General features: G+C 38.0%; 1 protein-coding gene and 1 non-coding gene across 2 annotated transcripts in view; both read left to right on the top strand.

Moving 5' to 3' along the window:
• NLK (nemo like kinase) overlaps positions 1 to 14,158 on the top strand; it is a 176,496-nt gene that overhangs the window by 63,785 nt on the left and 98,553 nt on the right. The gene's annotated exons all lie outside the window — the stretch shown is intronic.
• LOC128571489 (small nucleolar RNA U13) lies at positions 4,392 to 4,495 on the top strand. Its single transcript, XR_008375895.1, has one exon. It is a non-coding gene; the product is annotated as a small nucleolar RNA U13 (small nucleolar RNA).

Here is a 14,158-nt window from a genome sequence, read left to right as displayed (position 1 = left end):
CAGAAGGGGAAAGAAGAAAGGAGGGAGGGAATGGGTGGAGGGAAGGTAATTGGTGGAACCATACCTACGGTGCATTTTACAAGGGTACATGTTAAATTTACTAAGTGTAGAATATAGATGTCTTAACGCAATAACTAAGAAAATGCAGTGAAGGCTATGTTAACCAGTTTGATGAAAATATTTCAAATGGTATATAAAACCAGCACATTATACCCCATGATTGCATTAATGTACACAGCTATGATTTAATTAAAAAAAAAGAAGAAGAAAACTCTAACTATTGGCAGAAAAAGAATCCTTTCCTTTCTTTTAGGAATAAGAGGTATATTCTTCTTTCAGCAGTTGCCTTGCAGGATACATAGGTGAGACACTGGGAGGTCTAACCAGTGAGAGGATGGAGCCTTTCCCTTGTTTCCCTTGTCTGGCTGTGTCATTTATCTTGTTGTACCATATCCCATCACTACCATCGCCAGCCTGACTTAATAATAGTAAGGTTTAGTTTTCTTGTATCTAAAGGAACTTTGCTTGAGCCAATTGCTTGTATTTCAGTTTAGTTCAAGATATAACTTAGAAATGAGACAACAAAGTAAAGGGTCCATATTACAAGTTATTTTTATTATATAACTTAAGAAGGCAACTGCACAGAAAAAGGTTCAGATAGTAAAATATTTATGTTTTTATTTTTAATTACTATGAGACTTACTGGTTGTACATCTTTTGGGTACATGTGATGTTTTGATAAAGGCATACGATGAGTATTAATCAAATCAGGGTCATTGGGGTATCCATCACACACATTTATTTATTTGTGTTAGCAACATTCCACTTCTAGTCTTAGTTTTTAAAAATATACCCTAACTTATTGTTGGTATAGTCACTTTGCTGTGCTATCAAATGTTGTTCATTCTATCTAACTGTAGTAAAATATTTACTTTTTGATTATAGAAATTTAAAAATTATACTGTTACTTGTAATTGACCATGCTTCTAAATGTAACTATTTCCTTTATTTAAAAAGTTTAATAAATGGGGCGGCGCCTGTGGCTCAGTAAGTTGGGCGCTGGCCCCATATGCCGAGGGTGGCGGGTTCAAACCCAGCCCTGGCCAAACTGCAACAAAAAAATAGCCGGGTGTTGTGGCGCGCGCCTGTAGTCCCAGCTGCTCGGGAGGCTGAGGCAAGAGAATCGTGTAAGCCCAAGAGTTAGAGGTTGCTGTGAGCTGTGTGAGGCCACGGCACTCTACCGAGGGAGGTACAGTGAGACTCTGTCTCTACAAAAAAAAAAAATAAATAAATAAAAAATAAAAAAAAGTTTAATAAATGAATTTCATTTCTTGCATATGTGTATTTAATTTGGTTTCTTTGACTTGACATTAAGTAAAACTCACATCTCCTTTTTCTACAACTAAACTTATATGCATAGTATACATTCTGCATAGGTTATTTACTCTTCTTTGAATTAAATAATGCTGAGTTGCAAGGAAAATTGGTTAGACATGGGATTTCTGAACCATGTTGTTATTTCACTTTTATAAATGAATTATACTTAGTGGATTTGAATATCTGAACTGAACTGAATTGGATTGGGAAACATTATTTTAAAAGCAGGCAGAATAAATTATTTACCTTAAATAACTAGAATTATATTGCTTTTTTCTGTTTGAAATTATAGTAGTTGTGGGAATATGAGGCATCTTACCTGATCCTGGTTATCATGATAGATAGTCTTATAGTTTCAGCATCTTTAAGTAGCATGATTGACTTTAAATTTTAGCAACTAAGAAACTATTAGGGCTGTGTCCCTTTTCAGTTGTGTTAGTCATGACAGATTGAATTTCCATTTTATGTGATAGTGAATGTTCCTTAGGTTTAAACTCACTAAGATGTAGTAAGGATCCTATTCCTTTTTTTTTTTTTTTTAAGTGAATATTTACAAAATATACCCTTTCTAGTTGACAAAGCTTTGTTTCTTGGCACTTTGCATTTGTCAGTTTTATAATTATTGAAGGTGTTGATTGATGATTCATAGGTTAATCTTCCTTAGGATTAGAAATGACTGGCTCTAGCACTGTTCTATTTATGGATAAGGGAACTGAGGCCCAGATAATGAAAAACTAGAAAAGTGTAGAGTAGAGCCCTGTATTATTCCTTTATCTTCCAAAAGGCAAACTATAAGTAAATTATTAAAATAACTAATTCAATTTGTGGGTCAGAGCTTTCTTGAAATGATATAATTGCTCATGTCAGATCTTTTGTGATAATACTAGAGTCCAAAGGTGATTTTGTTTTCATTAATCGTCATACGTATTAGGCAGAAAGTAGGTACTTACACACCCAAAGTGTGGGGTACAAGAGGGTAGGAATGATGAATTATTGTTTTTCTTTCTTTTTCTTTTTCTTTTTTTTTTGTAGAGACAGAGTCTCACTGTACCACCCTCAGGTAGAGTGCCGTGGCGTCACACGGCTCACAGCAACCTCCAGCTCCTGGGCTTACGCGATTCTCTTGCCTCAGCCTCCCGAGTAGCTGGGACTACAGGCGCCCGCCTCAACGCCCGGCTATTTTTTTTGTTGCAGTTTGGCCAGGGCTGGGTTTGAACCTGCCACCCTCGGCATATGGGGCCGGCGCCCTACTCACTGAGCCACAGGAGCCGCCCGAATTATTGTTTTTCTAATAATAGAAATCTGACTCATGATAGTTATTGGTCATTTATATCTCATAAATAAAAATTTTTGTGAAATCTAACAGCATGAAATGTAGGAAAAGGGAAGAAAACTGACATTGAGTACATCTTCATGCATCAGGAAGGACACATGTATATTATTGGCCACATCATTTTAATTGGATAGATAATTTCATTATTTAACCACTCAACTGTTGTTGGGCATACCCACCCCCACCAACTCCCCGTTATAAAAAGCTTTCCAATACCATTATTATACATTGTCTTATTTAATTTGTGTAATTGTTTCTGTAGTGAAAATTCTCAGAAATAGAATTGCTAGGTCAAAATATCCACTCATTTTTCAAGGTTTTAGGAATGGAATGCCAAATTACTCTCTGGACATACACTGATTAGCACCTTTTTACACTAGTATAATTTTTTCCAGTCTGTGAGGAAAAAAAATAATATCTCATGATTTCAGTTTTCTTTTATCAGTGTAGCAGAGTATAATTTCTTTTGTTTTCTGATTTTTTTTGTTCTTATTTGACTTTAAGGTTTTATTTACATACAATAAAATTCACCCATTTTTAACTAATTTTGGTAATTGTATACAATAACGGAACTACCATCATAGTCAAGACATAGACCAGGTCTCTCGCCCTAAAAAGTTTCTTCCTCTTTCTTTGCAGCGTGTCTCCTCTCCAGCCTACAGCCCTAGGCAACAATTGATCTAGTTTCTGTTGCTATAGTTTTGTCTTATCTAGAAAAGTGATTTTTAAGACATTTGTCTTTTCAAATAAATAGAATCATATGGTACCTACTCTTTTAAGATTCATCCATGTTGTTTTGTTTATTACTATTTTGTTGTTTGTATTATTGCTTTGTTCGTATTATTGTTTAATATGGATATATTAAAATTTGTTCATCTATTCATCACTTGTTGGGCATCTGGATTGACTGAGTTTTTGGTATAAATGTTATATACAAGTGCCCGCCGCAAGACCCGGCTATTTTTTTGTTGCAGTTTGACAGGGGCAGGGTTTGGACCTGCCACCCTAGATATATAGGGCCAGCGCCCTACTCACTGAGCCACAGGTGCCACCCCCCCTTTTCATTTTCTTAACAGTGTCTTTGGAAGAGCAAAAGCTTTTTCTGTTTTTTTCTTTAGAGACAGTCTCACTTTGTCGGTAGAGTGCCATGGCATCACAGCAACCTCCAACTCCTGGGCCTAGGCAATTCTCTTGCCTCAGCCTCCCGAGTAGCAGGGACTACGGGCACCTGCCACAACGCCCACCTATTTTTTTGTTGTTGTTGTTGCAGTTTGGCTGGAGCTGGGTTCGAACCCGCCACCCTTGGTATATGGGGCTGGTGCCCTACCCACTGAGCCACAGGCGCTGAACATGTAAAAGTTTTTAATTTTAGTACATCAATTTCATTACTTTTTTTTTCTTTTATAGCTTTTGTTTCTTTTTGTCCTATCTAGAAAATCTTTGCCTGACTTGAAGTCACAAAAATTTTACCCTTTTTTTTCCAGTAAGTTTAATACCTTTAGCTCTGACATTTAGGTCTATAATTAACTTTGAATTAGTTTTGCATATAGTGTGAGGGTAGGGGTATGACTCATTTTTCTCCAAATGGATATCCCATTGTTTCATCGCCATTGTTTGAAAAAACTCTTTCACCTTATTGAATTATTTCATCCCTTTTCTTAAAAATCATTTGACATATGAAATCCTTTTGTAGTTTATAAGCGTGATCATTGGGTTTTCATGTGCATATGTGAGATGTGCCTTCTACAAATCTTGTTATGATGTCAGCACGTTACCCATCTGACGGGGGAAAAAAATCATTTGACTTATAAATATGGGCCTATTTTTGGACTGTCCATTCTGTTTTATTGATCTGTATGTCTATCATTATGCAAATACTACACTTTGTTGATTTCTATAGCCTTATAGTAAGTCTTGAAATCAGGTAGTATTAGTGATTGATTCAACTTTGTTCATCAAAATTGTCTAGGTCCGGGCCGTTCCCGTAGCTCAAAGGACAAGGTGCTGGCCATGTACACTGAGGCCCTCAGGTTGGAACCCGGCCCGAGCCTGCTGAACAACAGTGACAACTGCAACAAAAAAAATAGCCGGGTATTCTGGCAGGCGCCTCTAGTCCCACCTACACTAGAGGCTGAGGCAAGAGAATCACGTAAGCCCAACAGTTTGAGGTTGCTGTGAGCTGTGACGCCAGGACACTCTACCAAGGACAAAAAAAAAAAAAAAATTGTCCAGGTCCTTTGCCTTGCCATATAAATTTTAAAATCAGGTGTTGATTTCTTCAAAAAAACTGCAGGATTTTGATTGAAATTGCATTGAATTTAAAGATCAATTTTAGGAGCTTGCCATTTGAAAAGTATGAAGTCTGTGAAGTCATGAAAATGAATCCATGCTTATGGTGTATATTTTTCTTTATTGAATTTATCTCTAATTTTTCTTTGCAATGTTTTATAGTTATCAAAATATAGGTCTTGCATATTTTTCATTAAATTTATTCTTCAGTGTATTATTTTTATGCTATTAGATTGTAAATGGAGCTTTTTTTAAAAAAAATTATCTTCTAATTCTTCATACCTAATATAGAGAGATACAGTTGAATTTTGTAGATCTACCTCATATCTTGGAACTTTGCTGCATTCATTTATTAATTCTTTTTTTTTTTTTTGGAGACAGTCTCACTATATTGCCCTCGGTAGAGTACCATGGCATCAACAAACGTTCACAGCAACCTCAAACTCTTGGGCTTAAGCGATTCTCTCTCTCTCCTTTTTTTTTCTCTTGAGATAAAGTCTCACTTTCTTGCCCCTGGTAGAGCGCCATGGCATCACAGCCTCACAGCAACCTCAAACTATTGGGCTTAACTGATCCTCTTGCCTCAGCCTGCTGGGACTACAGGCACCCTCCACAATACTCCGTTGTCATTTATTAATTCTAATAACTGTTTTATAGGTTTCTTAGGATTTACTGTATGCATGATTTTATCATCTGTCATTTCAGAACATTTTAAGTTTTTCCTTTCCCATTCATATGCCTTTCATTTATTTATTAACTTATTTGTTTCTCTATTGCATTAGCTGCATACTCGTATACTTTTATGACTGCTGTGTCTTCCTGATGAATTGTTCTTTTATGTATATAAAAGTCTGTATTTCTTGCATTAATTTTGTCTTGAAATCTATTTTATCTGATGTCAGTGTAACTATCATAAGGCCTTTTTATGCTTACATTGTATATTCTTTTTCATTTAGTTTTCTCTTTTCTTTTTTTTTGTTGTTGTTGTTGTTTGTTTGTATGTTTGTTTAGAGACTTTGTTGCCCTGATTAGAATGCAGTAACCTCATTATAGCTCACTGCAACCTCAAACTCCTGAGCTCAGGATTCAGGTGATCCTCCTGCTTCAGCCTCCAGGGTGACTACAGGCACTCCCCACCTAGCTTGGCTGACTTTTCTATTCTTTTGGTAGAGATTGGGGTCTCCCTTTTGCTCAGGCTGGCCTCCACTCCTGAGCTCAAGTGATCCTACCACCTTGGTCTCTCAGAGTGTTAGAATTATAGTCATGGGGGCAGTGTCTGTGCCTCAGTGGATAGGGCACTGGCCCCATATACCAAGGGTGACGGGTTTGAACCCAGACCCAGCCAGCTAAAACAGCAATGACAACTGCAACAACAATAACAACAAAACAACAAAAAGCCGGGCGTTGTGGTGGGCGCCCGTAGTCCCAGCCACTCAGGAGGCTGAGGCAAGAGAATTCCTTAAGCCCAAGAATTGGAGGTTGCTGTGAGCTGTAACCAGGGCAACAAAGTGAGACTCTGTCTCAAAAAAAAAAAAAAAAAGAATTATAGCAATGAACCATCATGCCCAGCCTCATTTATTTACTTTTAAACTATCCACATCTTTATGCCTAAAGTCTATTTCTTATAGATAGCATGTGGTTACTTGTTACATTATTCATTGTGATAGTCTGTCTTTTAATTGAAAAAAAAATTTTTGTTTAACTGAGACAGAGGCTCATTGTCACCCTTGGTAGAGTGCTGTGGCTTCACAGCTCACAGCAACCTCAAACTCTTTGGCTCAAGATTAACTTACCTCAGCCTCCTGAGTAGCTGGGACTACGGGTGCCCACCACAACTGGCTATTTTTAGAGACGTGGTCTCGCTCTTGCTCAGGCTGGTCTGGAACCTGTGAGCTCAAGCAATCTGCCTTGACCTCCCAGAGTGCTAGGATTATAGACATGAGCCTTAAGACAGAGTCTTGCTTTTTTGCCCCATTCCTCTGCAGTGGCATCACTGTAGCTCACTGTAAGCTTAAACTTTTGGGTTCAAGAGATCCTCCTGCCTCAGCACCGGTAGTACAGTGGTTAGTGCCAGCCACATACACCAAAGGTGGCAGGTTCGAACCCTGCCCGGGCTAGCTAAACAACAATGACAACTGCAACAAAAAATAGCCAGACACAGTGGTGGGCGCTGGTAGTCTCAGCTACTTGGGAGTGTGAGGCAAGAGAATCACTTAAGCCCAAGAGTTTGAGGTTCCTGTGAGCTGTGATGCCACGGTATTCTACTGAGGGCAACATAGTGAGACTCTGTCTCAACAAAAAAAAAAAAAAAGAGAGAGAGATCCTCCTTCCTCAGCTTCCTGAGTAGCTAGGACTACACGCATGTGTTGGGATGCCTGGAAATTTTCTATTTTTAATAGAGACGGGGTCTCATTCTTGCTCAGGCTGGTCTCCAATTCCTAAGCTCAAGTGATCCTTCTTGTTTGGCCTCCCAGAGTGCTAGGATTGCTGGGATGAGCCACCTCACAGGGCCTAAAGTTTCATTAATCTTTAATGTAATTAGTGATATAGTGAGGTTTAAGGTTACTATTATTCTTCGGCTTTTGTTTTTATGTTCCTTTTTATTCCCTTCACTTTTGGGTTATTTGAACTATATATATATATATGTATATATATATATATGTTTTTTTTGTGTGTGTGTGTTTTTTTTTCCCATTATTTTTTTTTTTATTGTTGGGGATTCATTGAAGGTATAATAAGCCAGGTTACACTGATTGCAATTGTTAGACAAAGTCCCTCTTGCAATCATGTCTTGCCCCCATAAAGTGTGACACACACCCAGGCCCCACCCCCTCCCTCCGTCCCTCTTTCTGCTTTTCCTCCCCCCATAACCTTAATAGTCATTAATTGTCCTCATATCAAAATTGAGTACATAGGATTCATACTTCTCCATTCTGAACTATATTTTTATTAATATGGAAAAGTTCATATTAACTAATTTTTAAAAATGATTTCTATATGTCTGCTGACAGTAATGCTTTGATCAAACATGTGTAGATAATGCTGATTATACTTAAGTCGAAAAAATTTTTCTCCTTTTAGCCAATGGATATTTGGAATATTTCTGATTTTTAAGGGATGTGATGAGATTGTAAAGTAAATTTAGCAGGTTTAGAAAGCTTAATGAACAATAGTTCATTTCGTACTAGAGTATTTCGTACTAGAGTTTAACCAGCATTTTCTCTCTGATTTCTTACATGAGACCTAAGTTACTTTAAAAGTATCAACTGCTGAATGTGATGGCTCACGCCTATAAACCTACCACTCTGGGAGACCAGGGCAGGAGGATTGCTTGAGATCAGGAGTTCAAGACCAGCCTGAGCAAGATTGAGACCCACCCCCACCCCCATCTCTACTAAAAATAGACTAACTAGCTGGACGTTGTGGTGGGCACCTGTAGTCCCAGCTCCTCAGGGAAGCTGAGGCAAGAGGATTGATCTAGCCCAAGAGTTTGGTGTTGCTGTGAGTTATGGTGCCATAGCACTCTCTTCCAGAGCGAGAGTTTGTCCCTTCTCCCAAAAGCATCAACCTTGTCTTATTCTTCATGTCAAGTAGCACCTAGCCATGACTACTCATAGCTAGGTGTAACCAAGTAAAAGTTTGGAGAAAGAATAAATGGTTTGCAGGTGGTTCTTATTTCTGTCTTTCTGCCATAAAGATAATTCCAATATCTGTGGGAGGCAACTTTGCAATCTCCGATAACTTTTTGGTAATAGGATTCTCTTTCTATATATTCCTTCCCATCTCTCTGTGGGGGAATGATGCCCCCCCAAAAAAACAAAAGGGTTCAAGAATGGTGAAGTGGAGGAAAGTTTTATTTTGTCACATGTAATTCTTTGTTTCTTTTTTTTTTTTGCAGCTTTTGGCTGGGGCTGGGTTTGAACCTGTCACGTCCGGCATATGGGGCCAGCGCCCTACTCCTTTGAGCCACAGGGGCTGCCCATTCTTACTTTGTTTCTTGTAACTTTGTATATAGTGTTCAGAATGAATCTGAGAGAAGCAAGGATGAGTCCAAGATGATTGACTCTTTATTTTGAACTTTTGCAATGTGAAAATTGTTTCTTGAAAGTTGTATATTTGTGTGTGTGGATAATAAAACAGCTGCTTCTGATAGTCATACATATTTAAAGCCTTAAAGATCCAACTAAGGGAATTTACCTGTGTATCTACAGATGAGATAGTGAATTTGGAAATTGCATATTTTTATATTTTATGTATTTATCACAATGGTAGGAAATTAATATATCAGTGATGAACTTTTAAAACTAAGTTCTGAATAAATACCTTTGAAAACAGGCAAAATCTAATATTTTCCTAAACTTGGCTGGTGCTTGCTATATATAGCTTAAGATCTGATTGAGGTTCGTCATTTGAAAATGTAAAAAATAGTGTCCAGTTAGACTAAAGTTCCAAGAAAAATAGTTTTAAGATTGGTAAGGTCTTAGAAAAATGTAATCTGATTTCTTTTCCTGCTATTTTTTTGACTTATACACTTATCATTTAAATACTTGCTCTATTTCTAGAGCTATTATTCATTATAGTTGCTGTGTAATAAATGAAATATCCTATAATTCTTTTTCAACTTGAAACAAATTCCCTATTGACCCTGTGTATAGTGATAAATATGTTTCCTGCCTGGTGTTCATGTTGTTATATTATTCACTGAAACTAGTATATTCTCTAAGAGCAGAGCAGAGATATTGAAATATAGATTGGGAATGTAAGTATGTAAAACTGCTTTTCTAACTTCTTTCTCAAATAGATCCTGTCTGGTTTGTTTCTCATGAGGATTTGTATGACCAGATAAAAATTGCTATATATAAACAATCATTTTTGCTTTATCTAAGTGTGGCCAATCCGTAGAAGACAGGAGCTAGATTTTAATTATTTTTATTGGATGTTGTAAGTGGTAGTTTTCAGATAGGTTTTTTTTTGGCAAACACACTTGACATTTTTTGCCCTCATCACTTTGATGGTTCGTTTCACCTTTCTTCCCAAGGTAAAACTGATGACAAGCAGAAAAAGTCTTTAAAGAAGAGATTCAGGAGTCAGGATCCATGTGGAAGTTATTTGTAGTTATTTCATAGGAGAGGATAGTAATAGTTTTGAAATGTTTTTACATGGAACCCTATAGAATGAGGGAAAGTCTTTTTCCTCCCCGGAATGGCATTTTGGATATTAATAGTGAAAGAAAGAAACTAAGAACAAATTAATGCCATCCTAGTTTCTAAGTCCATTTTATGGTGTTTGTTTGTTTGTGTTTGCTTTTTTGTTGTTGTTGTTTTATTTTGTTGAGACAGAGTCTCACTCAGTCAACCTGGGTAGAGTGCATGGCATCATCATAGCTCAACAGCAAACTCAAAACTCTTGGGCTGAAGTGATCCTTTTGCCTGACTCCCAAGTAGCTGAGACTGACTACAGGTGCCCTGCCACAACACCCAGTTTTTCTATTTTAAGTAGAAACTCTTGCTCAGGCTGGTCTCAAACTCATAGGCTCCACCCACTTCAGCCCATCCATCCACCTCAGCATTCCAGAGTGAGGATTACAGGCATGAGCCACCGCACCCAGCCTGTTTTATGGTTTTCTTATGTCCACTATCTCCAACTTCCACTACTAAAACTGTTGCACCACTGGCAGCGCCTGTGGTTCAGTGAGTAGGGCCCTGGCCCCATATACCGAGGGTGGCAGATTGGAACTCGGCCCCTGCCAAACTGCAACAACAAATAGCTGGGTGTTGTGGTGGGCTCCTGTAGTTCCAGCTACTCGAGAGGCTGAGGCAAGAGAATTGCCTAAGCCCAAGAGCTGGAGGTTGCTGTGAACTGTGACTTGATAGCACTCTACTGAGGGCAACAAAGTGAGACTCTGTCTCTAAAAAACAAAACAAAACAAAAAACTGGTGCACCACTGACTCCCTTCAGGTAGTTTTTCTGTTATTTTCAGTAAGATGCCAGTCTGCAGACCATTTTTCTGTATTCAGCTACATTCTGCATAACTGTCTCTGTTTGCTACCTTGAATCGTCACCTTGATTCAATTTCTAGCATAGCTGTAGGAAAAGAAAACAGGCACCTCCTTTCAACCAACTCTCTTTTAAATTCATATCCCAAAGGAGGATTAAAAATCCTCCTACCATGTAATATACACCTGAAATTCTAGCTGTGGTATGACAGTTGGCTTCTCTAACATGGGTAATGAGCTGCTGCGGCTGAAGAAAAAGAATCCCCTCTTTAAGTGAGATTTTTTTATTTTGTAATTATATTAATGTAAACATGTTTAAATTGGTAATGTAAATATTTTTTAATTGTTTGATCCAAATGCTGATAAATGCTTCAAATCTAAACCTGGAATAATAATGTTTTTATCTCCTTCCTCCAGTTAACTGGCTTTTCAAATGGAACAAAATATGGATTCTTCTTCAAAGGGTTGCAGATGCCATTTGCTGGTAAAAACTGGATTTAGGAAGAAGTAAGATTCAGTCATCAGACAGACTCCTGCCAGATGTTTGGGCAGCCAGTTTCTCCCCACACCACTTCCCCTCCTTCATGAGCTCCTCTCCCCTTTCCCACTTCTTAAGTGAGCTGTGAGAAAGACCTGGTGATTCACACATAGGTTGGCCACAGAAGAAAACATTGTTATCTCTTGCTAGCAGCTTTTGAGCCCTCCCCAGGGTGTCTGGAGTAGACATCATTAGTTAATTGTGATCACCCTATTCATTTAGAGCCATTCTGCTCCCTGCATCATGCCAACGGGCTTTAGTGCCCAGACCCAAGGCTGCAGCCCTGTGTCAGAATACCAACATGTGAAAAAAACTGTTTGCAATGTTTGATGTTCCTATTGTGGGTAATTTATTTAATTTCCTTTATTGCTCTATTTATTGAATTAAAAATCAAGAGTTGAGTAAATTGCAATATATGTTTCATTGCATTTTTTCCAAATATGTTTTCTAAAATCTTATCCTGCATCAAAACACCCATATTATGGTTAGAGGACCTGGCATGAAATATATAGAATGATAATTTGTGCACCTTACTGCATCTATTTTATTAAAAGCACACCTCAAACAACATTTTATTAGCTTTTAGTATACTTTTGCCAGTTCAGAACTTATCCTCAACTAAATTCTATTATATAGTGCGCTTTATTTATATAGTGTGAACAAAATGGTGTTTTCCTATATATCATCATTTTGAAACCAATTTCAATTCATATATAATGAAAATACTTAAAATATTAATCCTAAAACTTCCTTTGTAAAACTGAGATGTCTTATGCACCATGCTTCTTATATGACAGCAGTTGTGTTGTAAATAACATCACAGAAAAGGGAAACAAAAACTGATATAAATATCAGAGCTATATACCAGAACACTCAAGTAGGAGACAGTATCTCATTATGAGAATTTCAGTTCAGTATTAAGTTTTTGAGAGAATGAAATGGAAGTAGCAGACATATGTGCTTTGTTTTAAGTGTGTAGATTTGAATATATACAATGTCTTTGTAACTTTTCTTTCTTTCTTTCTTTTTTTTTGTAGAGACAGAGTCTCACTTTATGGCTCTCGGTAGAGTGCCGTTGGCCTCACACAGCTCACAGCAACCTTCAACTCCTGGGCTTAAGCGATTCTCTTGCCTCAGCCTCCCGAGTAGCTGGGACTACAGGCGCCCGCTACAACGCCCGGCTATTTTTTGGTTGCAGTTTGGCCGGGGCCGGGTCTGAACCCGCCACCCTCGGTATATGGGGCCGGCGCCCTACCGACTGAGCCACAGGCGCTGCCCTCTTTGTAACTTTTCAACATAATTTTTACATATAGCATCCTCAGATTGTGGTGGAATAAAATTGGAAACAAGTAATAAAACATAGCAGGTTTCCAACCAGATGAAAATGGTAAATACATATTACAAAAACTTATACTACTTAACAGACTCTCCTCACCAATTATCCAGCTCATAAGTCTGGCAAAGCCAAATTTATAACTTTATTCAACTCTATATGCCTGTTTCAAAAGTTAAAATACGGGCGGCACCTGTTGCTCAGTGGGTAGGGCACCAGCCACATACACCGAGGTGGGCAGGTTGGAGCCCGGCCCGGGCCAACTTAAACAACAATGGCAACTGCAACAAAAAAATAGCCGGAAATTGTGGGGGGTGCCTGTAGTCCCAGCTACTTGGGAGGCTGAGGCAAGAGAATCACTTAAGCCCAAGAGAGCTGTGATGCTATGGCACTCTACCCACGGCTTGAGACTATGTCTCAAGAAAAAAGGTAAAAAACAAAGTATATATAATGGACTAGTTAATCTCAAAAGAACCTAAGAAAGAGAAAAGTAGATAAAATTAAGGCAACTACTAAGATGGATAGTATCTCAATAAAAATTTAGTAACTAGACTATAAAAAATTAAAAACTCTTAACAACTCAATATTTTGAATAAACTAGTTGAAAGGAAGCAAAAGAAATTTTGATGGAATCACTGGTCAATATGTTAAAATTTGTATTAAGGCCAGGTGTGGTGGCTCACGTCTGTAATCCTAGCACTCTGGACTGCTGAGACACGTGGATCGCTTGAGCTCATGAATTTCAGACTAGCCTAAGCAAGAGGGACACCCCATCTCTAAAAATAAATAGCCGAGTGTTGTGGTGGGTGCTCGTAGTACCAGCTATTGGGAAGGCTAAGACAAGAGGATCACTTGAGCCCTATAATTTGAGTTTGTTATGAGCTATGAAGCCATGGTACTCTATCAAGAGTGACAATGTGAGACTGTCTCTAAATACATACATACATACATACATACATAGAAATAAATTGAAGGCTACTCAATTTATTTTGTGAGGCAGGCAGATAGGGTACTTACTAAGGCCAGAACATAAAATTGAAGTCAATCTTATTGATGAACATAGATTGAAATGAAAAACTTAAGACAATTCCTCTACTAGGTATATTTCCGGAAGACCAAAAATCACTTTATAACAAAGATATTTGCACCAGAATGTTTATTGCAGCCCAATTCATAATTGCTAAGTCATGGAAGAAGCCCAAGTGCCCATCGACCCACTTAAAACAAAGCACATATGTCTGCTACTTCCATTTCATCCTCTCAAAAACTTAATACTGAACTGAAATTCTCAT

The sequence above is a fragment of the Nycticebus coucang genome, chromosome 18 (assembly GCF_027406575.1).
Source record: "Nycticebus coucang isolate mNycCou1 chromosome 18, mNycCou1.pri, whole genome shotgun sequence".
In the NCBI taxonomy this organism is placed as follows: Eukaryota; Metazoa; Chordata; class Mammalia; order Primates; family Lorisidae; genus Nycticebus; species Nycticebus coucang.
This window is presented reverse-complemented; position numbering and strand designations above follow the sequence as displayed.